General features: G+C 42.7%; 1 long non-coding RNA gene across 1 annotated transcript; it reads right to left on the bottom strand.

Moving 5' to 3' along the window:
• Window positions 1-4,791: 4,791 nt before the first annotated feature.
• LOC128136136 (uncharacterized) lies at window positions 4,792-9,178 on the bottom strand. Its single transcript, XR_008233272.1, has 3 exons — window positions 8,856-9,178; window positions 8,514-8,558; window positions 4,792-4,888 (listed from the first exon to the last, which is right to left on the bottom strand). It is a non-coding gene; the product is annotated as an uncharacterized LOC128136136 (long non-coding RNA).
• Between the last annotated feature and the right edge of the window lie 4,141 nt (window positions 9,179-13,319).

The raw sequence follows: 13,319 nt of genomic DNA, 5'->3' as shown, positions 1-13,319 counted from the left end.
AGACCAATGTAATCAACCTGCCACGTGCTCCAAAGAGCCTTGCCTTGTCTGATATGCTGGGCTGGAGCTTGGTTTGGGTGATTAGCTTTAAGCCTTATTCGGCATTGTGGGCAAGCTGTGAGAATTGCTTCACAGGTTTTCATAGACACTGGCCAACCCCGAGATTGGCATTCATAATAGAGATCTGCTTTCCCTGAGTGGCTTCGTTTGATATGCAACCATTTTGCTAGTCTATCCCAATCTTCCTTCTCACTGGTGACCATCCTGATTTGGGCCAGGTGGTCCACCTGCTGATTCCATTTCGCAGCTGAGGTTCCATCCTGAGCATGCCCCTTCACCCACCCCACCTTCAAAGGTTGGGATCTCCCTATTGCCAGGAGACATTGCCAGTCCTCTGTCCTCCACACTTTCACATGACCTACTTCCCACTTACTAGATTCCCACTGACATATCCACTCTGTAGCACCCTTAAAGGTGGCGTAAGAGTCAGTATAGACGATGGCAGCACCATTCTCTACGGCCAGTAATAAAGCCCGTAGTTCTCCTACTTGTGCACTACCTTCACCCTCTTCTTCGACTGTCTTTCCGGTACCAATTTCCAACGCCACTGCTTTATATTGCCACTCTGATCCCACTCAACAGGCAGATGCATCTGTGAACCACACTCCCTGCACATCTGAGCCTGCCATGAATTCGGGTGCCTCCTCAATCGGAGAAGGTTTATATGGTTGACCCAGCAAGGCTGGGTGAGGGTTTACAGGTTGCTGTAATTTGAAAGCTTTAGTCAGACCCTCCTTTAGTGGGAGCAATTGGCTTATCCCTTCTAGGTATACATACCATTTCCTAACTGTGGCCTTTTGGGCTACTCCCTCCGGAGGAGGTGACCCATTGAGGATTGAATTTAAGAGAGGGAAAGGACCCTGTACCATAACATCCTGTGAGGTACGCAGCTTTTCAGCCTCTTTAACTGCTCTAGTGAGGGAGAGGACCCCCTTTTCCCAATCTGAATATCGTCGCTCCGTTTCTTTGAATGCAGTGGAGGAGAATAATAATGGTCTAGCTGGTCCCTGTGGCCCCTTTTGAAACACACCACAGTATGAGGCATGTTCAGCAAATCCCCATTCCACCCTTAAAGGATCTCGTGGGTGCAATGGACCTAGTCTCTGATAAGCCTTAAGCTCATCTTTCAGAGTGGTGAGGGCTTCTGTATGTTGCAAAGTCCAATCCCATTTTCTGGTTTTTTGGAGTAAGTCATAAAGAGGGCGGCCAATCACCGAAAACCCTGGTATATGTTTTCTCCAATAGCCCATTTTTGACTAACAGATTCCAGATGGCCTCAGCCATTTGTCCTACCTGTTCCTTGTTGTCCCCACCAACTAGGATATCATCTATATATTGGTATATGTGGACACCTGGTGGTACCTCCGCAGCATCAAGGAGCTTGGCTAAAGCATTGTGAGTGATAGTGGGGGAGTGCTTGTACCCCTGGGGAAGTCGATTAAAGGTGTATTGGGTCCCTTCCCAAGTGAAGGCAAACTGGGGTTTGTCCTCTTCCCTTAGAGGAACCATAAAAAAACCCATATCCTTGACATCTAAAGCAGCCATCCATGGGTGGGCTGCAGCCTGTATTGCTGTTATCACTGAGGTAATACTTGGAACAGCAGAAGTTAATGGTGGGGTATTACTATTCAGTTTTCTATAATCAATTGTTAGTCGCCACCTTCCATCTGATTTACAGACTGGCCAAACAGGGGAATTGTAAGGAGAATGTGTGCAACTGATGATCTCTCTTTTCTCCAGATCATTAATTACTTCCGAAATGCCCCGTGTGGCCACGGCTGGAAGTGGGTATTGAGGGACACAGGTTACCTTAGATTGCGGTAGTGCAGGAGCAACCTGCAATGTTCTCACATGAATAGCCTCTGCCTCCCTGCCCCTAATGCTCCACACCCTACCATTGGGTAGATACCATTGTCTGCCTACCAGCACATCAAATCCCAGTATATTTCCCTCATAGGGGCTTAAAGCCACCTCCACAGCTGTCATTCTTTTTTTTTCCCCGGTAGCCAAAGTTGGGTTCGGGCTATGGGGCATTTTTCTGTCGCCCCTGTTACTCCTCTAATGTTTATAGCCTTTCTTGATGGCCTAATTCCCAGCTCACTAGCTTGTTGCTCATTTAAAACACTAATTTGGGCTCCTGTATCAATTAAGAATTCTAAACTTAACCGTTTTGGGCCTACAGGAATGTGTATATAAGGCTCCTTATCAGCAGACCATTGGCAGGTATTCACCATGCGGACTGGGCGGCCTGAACCCCAAACCGCAGCTCCTAGTTTTTAGCCCTTCCAGTTCCTCTCGCAGTGCCGCGAAAGGGTCCCGTTTCTCTCCCCGAGGGGGCGGGGTTGCTGGCGCTTCCCTTTGGTCTCTAGGTTTCCCCTCCAGCAATCCCACCCCCGGGTGCCGCCGGCGGACTGCCCGTGCAGCACGGCTCGGGCTGCCCCCAGTGCCGGTGCCTTCCGCCAGAGATCGTCCCTTCCGGGATCGTAGCTCCAACCCGACGGCCCCCGAGTTCGACACCGCTCGGGGCGGGGTTTACAACCGGCTGGGCGGACCTTCCTGCTGCCCTCCGTTAACTCCGACAGTCCCTTTTCCCGGATAGTAACAGGTTCTCCTCTCTTCTTGGGGTCCACACCCCCAGCCCAGTAAGCTACTCGGGACGTTATCGACTGACCACTTGCCGGTCCAGCCCTCAGAAACACTCCCGGTCCCCAGTAACCTCTCGCTTCATCATCAGTCAACAGTATCCAATCCTCCCCCGTTAGAGAAACTCTCCACAAATACTCAGGTTCGGTTTCGCCCGGCTTGCGCGAAAACTTAGCTTGCAACTCGCCGAGTTCGGGTCCCAACCAAGGGGCCGTACAAACAGCGCTCCAGGGGCTCCCACCGTGCGGACCCACGTGCCCTTCTGTTTCAATAAGGGGCCACACGTCCCTTCCCTCCAAGTCCACTTTCAGACAATCTATTTCCCCTTGCCTTTTAGCAGAATCACTCTTTCGGTTCTGTGCTTGAATCAAGCAGGCGCCCAGGAGGGCACTCACACTGCCTTTGCCGTCTCGACAAGTTCCGCGGCATTGTTCTACTCTCTCCACGACCGCTGCCGGGTCGGACCACTTCTCCTTCGCCCAGTCCAGACCTGGGGGAGAAGGGCTGCAGCCGTGTCTCCGTAATAATTCCTCCATTAACACCATCCTGCCGACTACGCCAAAATGTTACGGATGCACGACTACCCAAATCCAACAGGTGTTAAAACTCAGATTTATTCTTCAGCAAAAGTTAGTTAGAAGTCCGATAACATTCTATAAAATCACAGGCTCAATGATGTAAAGAGAATTAATACTACACGGCCGACTTAAGAATTCCCAAGTTTTAAAGTGATGGCTCAAAACGCGCGTATCACTCACCTAAAAGCTGAGGGCTCTCTCCCTCGAGGAGTTACCTCGGGCGGTGCCCCGGCCCAAGGGGGAGTCCCCGACTGCAGACCCGCTGCTCCGAGGAGGACTGCCAACGTGTCCTCCGGCAGGACCCCATTTATACCCCTGTCGAATCTGACCTGTGGTCATTTAATTCTTTTGGCTAGGAGGGTCACCTCGGTGTACCTGGCGCATCTCGACTGGCCAGTTCAAATTTCAACCCGCAGCCTCCAGGGTTTCCTTCCCCTTCTCCCTTCCTGGAGAAGTTTTGTTTCCTGCTGGCAGGATGGGGGGGGCGGGATGTACTGCCACGGTGCCATATGTAGATTTGTTTCTTTTAAGTGAAAGTATCTGACGAGGACCGGAGGGGAGTCTCCCAGTAGAACCTCTGGTTACAGCTAAACTGGGAGAACAGAAAATTGAATTTGAATTGACACTTGTCCTGGTTTCAGCTGGGATAGAGTTAACTGTCTTCCTAGTAGCTGGTACAGTGCTATGTTTTGAGTTCAGTATGAGAAGAATGTTGATAACACTGATGTTTTCAGTTGTTGCTCAGTAGTGTTTAGACTAATGTCAAGGATTTTTCAGCTCCTCATGCCCAGCCAGCAAGAAAGCTGGAGGGGCACAAGAAGTTGCCACAGGACACAGCCAGGGCACCTGACCCAAAGTGGCCAACGGGGTATTCCATACCATGTGACGTCCCATCTAGTATAGGAACTAGGAAGTGGGGGCAGGGATTCGCCGCTGGGGGACTGGCTGGGTGTCGGTTGGCGGGTGGTGAGCAATTGCACTGCGCATCATTTGTACATTCCAATCCTTTCATTATTGCTGTTGTCATTTTATTAGTGTTATCATTATCATTATTAGCTTCTTCTTTTCTGTTCTATTAAACTGTTTTTATCTCAACCCACGGGTTTTGCTTCTTTTCCCGATTTTCTCCCCCATCCCACTGGGTGGGGGGGGAGTGAGTGAGCGGCTGCGTGGTGTTTAGTTGCTGGCTGGGGTTAAACCACGACAACACTAGAGTCACCTTTTCAGTTTTAAATACCTTAGAGGGAGAGTTAAGTTTTGAAGAAATTGGTGGTGTTGGTGCAACAAGTGAACGAGAAACTAGACCCTTCTTTAAATTTTTAACAATGAAATTAAGAAAGCAATGGGTCACTCAGCAGTTTTTGTATGTGCCAAATTCTCTTAAACTCCTGCTAAGGAGAGATTTATTTGAGAATTTAGAGGCAGAAATTAAATTTTAAAAATGGAGAGATTAAAATTTTAATTCCAGAAACTAAACATATCAAAGCAGTGGCTTCGTTGTTATAGGACGGTTACCGAAAGCAGAAGATTATACCAGTCAAAGTAAATAATGCTGTAATTCCAATCGTCTGGACTGGGAAGTTCCTGGTAAATCCAAAAAGCAGAACCTGTGAGAATTGATTTAAAGCCAGGATTGAATCTGGTAAAAATTAAACAATACCCCCTAAAACTGGAAAGTCAGAAAGGGTTAGTATCGATAATATAAAAATTTCTAAGATATAAATTGGTAATAGAATGTGAATCCAAATATAGCACCCCAATCTTGTTTGTTAAAAGACTAATGGAAAAGATTACAGGTTAGTTTAAAACCTCAGAGCAATAAATCAAATAGTGCAAGATATTCATCCGGTAATAGCAAATCTTTATACTTTGTTAACAACCCTAACAGAGAAACAAGAATGGTTCACAGTGTTAGTCTTAAAAGATGCCTTTTTCTATATTCCCTTGGATCCCAATAGTCAAGGGCTTTTTGCTTTTGAATGGGAAAATCCTGAGACTGGGAGAAAAACACAATATAGATGAACAGTCTTGCCTCAAGGCTTTAAGAATAGTCTTACCATTTTTGGAAATCAATTGGCACGAGAATTAGAGATTTGGAAGAAAGAAAATAATCAAGAAATCTTGTTGTAATATGTGGATGATCTGTTATTGCAGCTGAGACAGAAGAACAATGCACAAAGTTAACTATTAACTTTTTGAACTTTTGGGGAATCAGTGGATATCAAGTGTCAAAAGAAAAAACCCAAATAACCCAGAAAGAAGAAACTTATTTGAGTTCTGAAATCCTAAAAGGACAGAGACAATTAGGAACTGAGAGAAGAGAGACAATTTGTCATCTCCCCGAACCTAAGACTCAAAAAAATTAATTATGAGCATTTCTGGGAATGGTTGAGTGGTGTCACCTGTAAATAATAAATTGTGGCTTGCTGGTCTGACTTTTATACGAGCAGCTCAAAACCTCAAACAATGGATTAGACTGATGCCGAGAAAGCTACTTTCAAAGAATTGAAACAGGCTGTAATAGGGGCACCAGCCCTAGCCCTGTCAGATCTCACAAAGACATTTGAACTCTTTACTCATGAAAGAAAAGGTATAGCTCTGGGTATCCTGGCCCAATACTTAGGGCCAAGTTGGTGAGCTGCAGCATACTTCTCGAAGCAATTAGATAATGTGAGTCTGAGATGGCCTGGTTGTCTGAGAGCTGTTGCTGCAACTGTGCTACTGATCCAGGAAGCTCGTAAGTTCACCTGAGGGCAAAGGATTACTGTGTATGTTCCCGATATGATAACTATTGTGTTAAAACAGAAAGGGGGCATTGGTTATCCCCTAGTAGAATGCTGAAATACCAAGTGGTGTTGCTGGAACAAGATGATGTTTACTTAAAAACTACTACCATCGTTAACCCTGCTGTGTTTTCAACAACTGATCAAGTTAAAGGAGAACTGGAACATGACTGCTTGCAGACAATCGAAGGAGTTTACTCCAGCCGACCGGATCTCTGAGATGCGCCACTGAAAGAAACAGATTGGGAACTATATACCGATGGAAGCAGTTTCATCCATGAAGGAAAGCATTTATCAAGATATGCAATAACTACTACTGAGGAGGTAATTGAATTGCCAGCTTTGCCTTTGTTTATATCTGCCCAAAAGACTGAATTGATAGCTCTTGCTCGAGCACTGGAACTAAGTCAAGAAAAACAAGTCAACATTTGGACAGACTCGAAGTGCTTTTGGAGTAATACATACACATGGAGCAATATGGAGAGGAAGAGGACTGTTATCTGCACAAGGAGCTGCCATTCAACATGCAGAACAAATACTGAAATTGTTAGAAGCCATCCAAAAACCAATAACAGTCACGATAATGTACTGTAAAACACATCAGTTAAGTAAGACTGTTCCTGAAAGAGGTAACCGATTGGCTAATAAAGCTGCTAAAGAGGCTGCAGAAAAAGGCATCCTAACACTAGTTTCAGAGAAAAGTGTAAAATTGTCTAAAGAAACTCCAACTTATAATGAAAAAGATGAAGAATTAATTATTAAATTACAGGCTATCAAAATGAAACAGGATAGGCCGTAACACCGATAGGTCAAATAACAGTCCCACCCACAATAATGAGAGAAATTGCCCGAGCTGAACGTAACAAAGTATATTGGGGAACAGAAAGTAAAATATGACAAAGATTGTTTAAACAATTATAAGCGGATGTGAAATTTATATATATAATTACCCCAAAACCAGTAATAAGATTATCTTTGGAATTATTAAATAAGGAAATTTTTTTAGGAGAATATTAGCAAATTGATTTTATAGAATTGCCTTGAAAAGAAAGATATATCCTAGTTTTAGTTGAAATTTTTATTGGGTGGCCTGAGGCTTTCCCTTGTCACACCAACAAAGCAAGAGAAGTAGTTAAAGTCTTGCTCAAAGAGATAATACCAAAATTTGGGGTGCCTGTAGGAATGTCATCTGACAATGGCCCTCATTTTATAGCAAAGATTATGAGACAATTTGAGCAAAGTATTATCTATAGATTGAGACTATCACACCCCATATAGACCACAAGCAAGTGAAGAAAAAAAAAAAAAAGAAAGAATGAACTATACCCTTAAGCAACAGTTGAGCAAAATTTGTCAGGAAACCTCACTCACATGGGTTAAAGCATTACCGATGGCTCTATTAAGAATCAGAGTATAGCCAGAAGAGAAAGAAAATTTAAGTCATTATGAAATATTATATGAAAGACCATATCAAGAGTCTTATGTTTTGAGTATTTTGAGTGCCTTTGGAGATATGTTTTTAAAAGGTGTTATGATTTTTTTTTAAGAAATTATTTTTAAGAACTTTGTCAGTATGTCTCCACAGCTGGGCCCTTAGAATTGGACATAGCAACGCATCCCTTTTGACCAGGAGATTGAATATATAAAATCACTGAGAAGTGGAAAGGACCGTATCAAGTCATTTTAACAACACTTATAGCAATAAAGGTCTAGGAAAAGAACCTTAGCTTCATTATTCAAGAATAAAGAAAGTATCAACAGGAAATTAGAAGTCTAAAGAAACTGGCCCTTTGAAATTGAAAATCTATAAATAAGTTGTATGTTATTTATTTGGGAAAACAATTGTGTAAAGTTTATAATATTGGGGTTGCTATTAGGAATATTGTTAAGGGCAGTAATCTTTTTGTGTGTTATAGGGCTTAAGTATTTTTTTTTGAGGGGTTCTAAACATAAGATAAACAAAATGAAACAATTATTGTTAGAGCTATTAATTTTGATATTAACTGTTTTTATAATTTTGATTAAGAAAAAAATAATCTAGTTTTGTAATTGATTTAAAGTTTTGTAAAGACACAAAATTTAACCTCACTAACAGCCTGTCTTCCGATTCCAAAGTCAGATGAAAATCTAGTTCCATGGAGAATATTGACATCGAATTTAACCAAAACTTGAGAAAAGATGTAGAACAATGAGAATCATTTTAGCAAATTAAATTGGATGGATTTAAAAGGCAATTATTTTTTTTTAAATGTGAAAGAAGGAATTATAGCATTTTGAATTATAATGTTACCAAACAATCCACCTCATGGACAAAAGAATTAATTTATCGCCCTTCGGGAGAAACTTGTACAAATATCCCTTGGGGCTGCCAATTGCCAAAACCATAGAGACAAGTGCAAAAAGGAACTTGGGATCATATTTAAAATATAACATGATGTTTAGAATTTACTGGAGTTCCAGGATCCTTGTTAGATCCACCCAGAGTCAGGACCATCTATGGAAATTTAGATTGGTTTAAACAAACAGAAAAAAAATCACACATCCTAAATAGAACTGTATGAAAGTTTATACTTGTAACTCCTCTGTAACCCCAAAATCCAAAGACTTTATCTAGTAGCTAAAGCTCTAAGATGGGGATGTATTTGTAGAAATTATAATAATATTTTAAATGATATTTGGCCCCCTTTTAATAATGGAAAAAATTTAACTTGGAATTGACTGTATTAAAGGACAGGTGAAAAGTTTAAAGTTAACTGTTTAGGTGAATAGTGATGATATATGATCCACTCACCTTTTTATGAAGGACAAAAACAAATAATGGACTTTAGACTTAATAACTCTATCCTCTCTCTGGAAGAAATCTCCCTTGTGGCCTCGATGGTAGAATTGGGTAAATCGAAAAGATGATACCTGGCAATTACCAAGTATTAGAACTAAAATAAGATGGGTATTAAAATCTATATTTTTACCACAGTTAACAACTCTTCAAAATAAGATGACTCTTCACAATCTTTCATTCCAAGTAGAAACATTAGCTAATGTTATTTAAAGTGGGTTAAATAAACTCAATGTATAAATATAAGCTATTAGTAAAATGACATTTCAAAATTGATTAACTTTAGACTTATTATTATTATTATTATTAAAAAACATGGAGTATGTAGATAAATTAAACTTTTAAATTATTTATGTTATATCTACATACCAAATGTGACAGATCATCAGATAGACAGAATAAAACATGTAGCTCAAAACAGTAGAGAATTAAGATCAAACATAGAAAGTTTTTAACTAAACAAAATATTGTAAAACTCTAGATTTTCTCTGACTGGATGGTTGACTGAGTTTTTATAAAATATAATTTTGATAGTTATTATCATTGTTATAATCTGTGTCACTTTTGGCTGTTTTAAATGAACTGTGACATAATCCCTGTTCAAGTGAGACTACTAAAAATTAGTAGCCTCAAACAGAAAAGATGAAAGTATTGAAATGATTTTTCAAAACTTTCAAAGGGGGGAAATGTTGCAAATATTCTGGTAAAGAAATAAAATTTAATCACATAAAAGAGTTTGGTTTGATTAAGAAGTAGAAAATTGTGAAGCATAGGTATGGGAGTGTTAAGTTTGAAATGTAGTCATAGGAACTTAGGAACTTTAGAAATTGTACTATGTGTAACCAATAGAATTCAAGTATTGTCTAAAATCAGTTAACCACAGAAACTTTGACAAAGATTTGTTGGTTTGTAGTGTTTTGTTTTAGGAAACTAAGGAAACCATTATGGACACCAGTTTGCTGCTTGGAAACCCCTTACCCTTCCCACCTCAATCTAATTATCGAGGATTCCGATCAGTAGAGTTAAGTGAGATTAACCAATGATTGTTTTAACATAAGAATATTAATAAGATGGTGTGACTGAAGGACCAATTATTAGAAAAGTTACATTTAAGAATAGACATAGTATGCATTTTTATGTAAACTAATATAGATGATGGTGAGAATCGTACTGCGCAGAATCACCTAAGAGAGGTCAAGAAGCGGACAAGTGAGGAAGACTATGGAAGACCACCAGAGGGCTTCTGAAGACCACCAGAGACCTTCAATGCGCCTGCGTGAAGAGACATTTACATATGCTAATGATTTATCAGAAAGTTAATGATTATGTATAACATTTTCTAGAAATTTAGTGAATATGTATACCAGGTGTGTATTTAACCTGCACAGTTAGACTAGACAGGTGCACACGATAGGTGGAGCGATCCCCTGTGTGCCCAGCGCTGCAATAAAGGAGTGCCTGCTTCTTAACTTTTCATTGCTGTTAAGGAGTTTTATTCCGGATTTCGGTAACATCCTCACCCCTGCCATTTTTTGCCTGGCTGCCCCTACCTGCAGCTGTGGAGGTGCTTGTGTTTGTCCATGTAGAGCTGCCTGTTTGCACCCATTTGGGCTCTGCCTGCCCCCTTGCTCGACCTGTTTGCTCTATAGGGACCTCTGCCCGCCAAAACCACCCTTGCTCACTGGCCAGCTGATCAGTGCTGGCATATGATCTACAGTGGGCTGGATTGGTTGGCTTAGGCAGGAACCTCCTCCGGGTGACAGGGAAGCCCGGGGTGTTGGGCACAGGGTGGGGTGAGCTGCTGGGGGCTGAGGGCACTAGGCAGCACCACTGGCAGCCCCACAGGGCACCCCTAGGTACAAACTCCAGAGACACCCTTGAGAGGTTTCACCCTGGGGCTAAAGGATCTGATGCTCATTGACAGGCTGGAGCCGAGGCCATGCTGGCATCTCAGCATCACCACAGTGCTGAGCCAGCTCAGCTCATGGCCCAGCCAGCCCTGAGCAGGGAGGAGACATCACCTGTCCCTTCATTGAAGGCTGGAGAACGCAACAATGAGAAGTTTAAAATTTCCTCTTTCCTTTTTTGGCTTCACAGCTCAGACAAAGGGATTTGTGTGAAGTTATTCACACACGACTTTGCATGGGTAAAGCAGCTTGGGGACAAAAAAAAACAAACATGAAAAGCATTCCCAAGCCTTTAAAAAGATCACACCCACTTGTAGCTGCACAAAAATAGATTTAAGCAGTTTTTCATATTCCCTATGAAAAATGACCATCAAGCCCTAGCAAGAAAGCAGAGAGGGAAAGTGGGAGTGTGTTTGTCTGCAGATAGCAAAAATAGAACAACATTTCAGTGTCTAGTCTGCCAAGAGTGATTTCTATACAACATATGATACAGGCCAGAAATCTGCTGGTCCATAGATTTCTGCAGATTATGATCAACCAATCATAATTTGTCTCAGTAGCTGATGATGGAAGATGTGTGATTCATGACCTAGCTAATCTTCTTTTTAGATGTTAAGCTCTATGGCTAAAGAGTTTGTGTTGCTTAACATTGGTTCAGGGAGCAGGAACAAGATAAGCTTGGTGTCTATTTAAAAGAATCAGCTTACTGAGAAAAACTGCAACAGATATGTTCATCGGAGATCTAACCCCACTTTCTATTAAGTGAACTAAAAATATGATAATATGATAATCTATGTTTCTTATAAGAACCTCTAAGGGCCAGTGACAATGTTGTGATTATTAATAATTATTTCAAGCCTGTGCTACCTGAGTACCTCAGTTAGGGGGTATTATGTGACTACAGTAAGCAAAATGTGGGCAGATTTTAGAATGGAAACCTTGGACAGAACGGGAATAGGAATCTCTTTCTGCTTCTAGATTGGCTGGCTGGCTGACTTCCCCAGAGCACCTCTCCTGAGGCAAGATATGGATGGGCTCGAAGAATTCAGATACTGCATATCAATAATGAGGGGAAGAAAACAATGCTCAGAATCAGTCTTGTCCAATCCCCCCCTTTACTTCCTCCCTCTTCTTCATTCTCACGTTGGTTTTCACAATCAATCAGATGTAGTCATGAAGCTGGTAAATTACCTCTAGCTACAAAGGCTGACAGGCTGGCTTCATGGAAATCAGTGACAAAACTCACACTGATTTCAGAAGAACCAGAACTTCATCTGCACTGTAAAAGGCAGATTACAGATCATTAACATTGTACTGCTTTTGCAAGAGTATGAGATGAGCAGAAATGTCATTTTGGCACAAGACTGTTTTGGAGCTACTCAACTACTCCATTCAGTTCAATACATAGGATGGCTGCAAGTCAGCTGAAATCATTTGATCCCCAGTTCCCTCTAATAATATGAGCATTTGGGTCTCATTTTCAAAGTAGGTGTTTTGGGTTCATGTGGCGTGGTTTTGGTAGCGGGGGGGGGGGGGGCTGCAGGGGTGGCTTCTGTGAGAAGCTGCTAGAAGCTTCCCCAGCTCCAAGTAGGACCCGCCTCTGGCCAAGGCCGAGCCAACCAGCAACGGTGGTAGTGCCTCTGTGATAACATATTTAAGAAAGGGAAGCTGCAGCTCAGGAAGGGATTGGAATGTGAGAGAAACACCTATGCAGACAGCAAGGTCAGTGAAGAAGGAAAGGAGGGGGAGGAGGTGATGCCCCTGCAGCCCATGGTGAGACGGCAGGCTGTCCCCCTGCAGCCCATGGAGGTGAACGGTGGAGTAGATGCCCACTTGCAGCCTGTGGAGGACCCCATGCCGGAGCAGCTGGATGCCCCCGAAGATGGCCTTGACTCCATGGGAAAGCCTGCGCTGGAGCAGCCTGTGCCCGAAGATCAGCCCACGGAAAGGACCCATGCCGGAGAAGTTCGTGCAGAACTGTCTCCCCATAGGAGGGACCCCACGGTGGAGCAAGGGAAGAGTGAGGAGTCCTCCCCCTGAGGAGGAAGGAGCAGCAGAGACAAACGTGTGATGAATTGACCGCAACCCCCGTTCCCCATCCCCCTGCACCGCAGGGGGGAGGAGGTAGAGAATTCGGGAGTGGAGTTGAGCCGGGAAAGAGGGAGGGGTGGGGGGAAGGTGTTCTAAGGTTTGGGTTTTACTTCTCAGTATCCTTGTTTTGATTTGGTTGGTAGTAAATTAAATTGATTTTGTTTTTTCCCCATGTTGAGCCTGTTTTTTGCCTGTGACCATAAGTGGTGAGTGATCCCTCCCTGTCCTTGTCTCAACCCACAAGCGTTTCTTTATATTTTCTCCTCTTCATCCCACCAGGGCTGGGAGGGGAGGAGTGAGCAAGCAGCTTCATGGTGCTTTGTTACCAGCTGGGCTTAAACCATGACAGTAGGCCACATATAGACAGGAAGAGTTGGCCAAGGATTCTGGTAAAGAGATATCTCAGTCCTTACTGAAGCCT

Source organism: Harpia harpyja, chromosome W, assembly GCF_026419915.1.
Source record: "Harpia harpyja isolate bHarHar1 chromosome W, bHarHar1 primary haplotype, whole genome shotgun sequence".
In the NCBI taxonomy this organism is placed as follows: Eukaryota; Metazoa; Chordata; class Aves; order Accipitriformes; family Accipitridae; genus Harpia; species Harpia harpyja.
The sequence above is the reverse complement of the archived record's forward strand: the minus strand, read 5'-3'. Positions and strand labels throughout refer to the sequence as shown.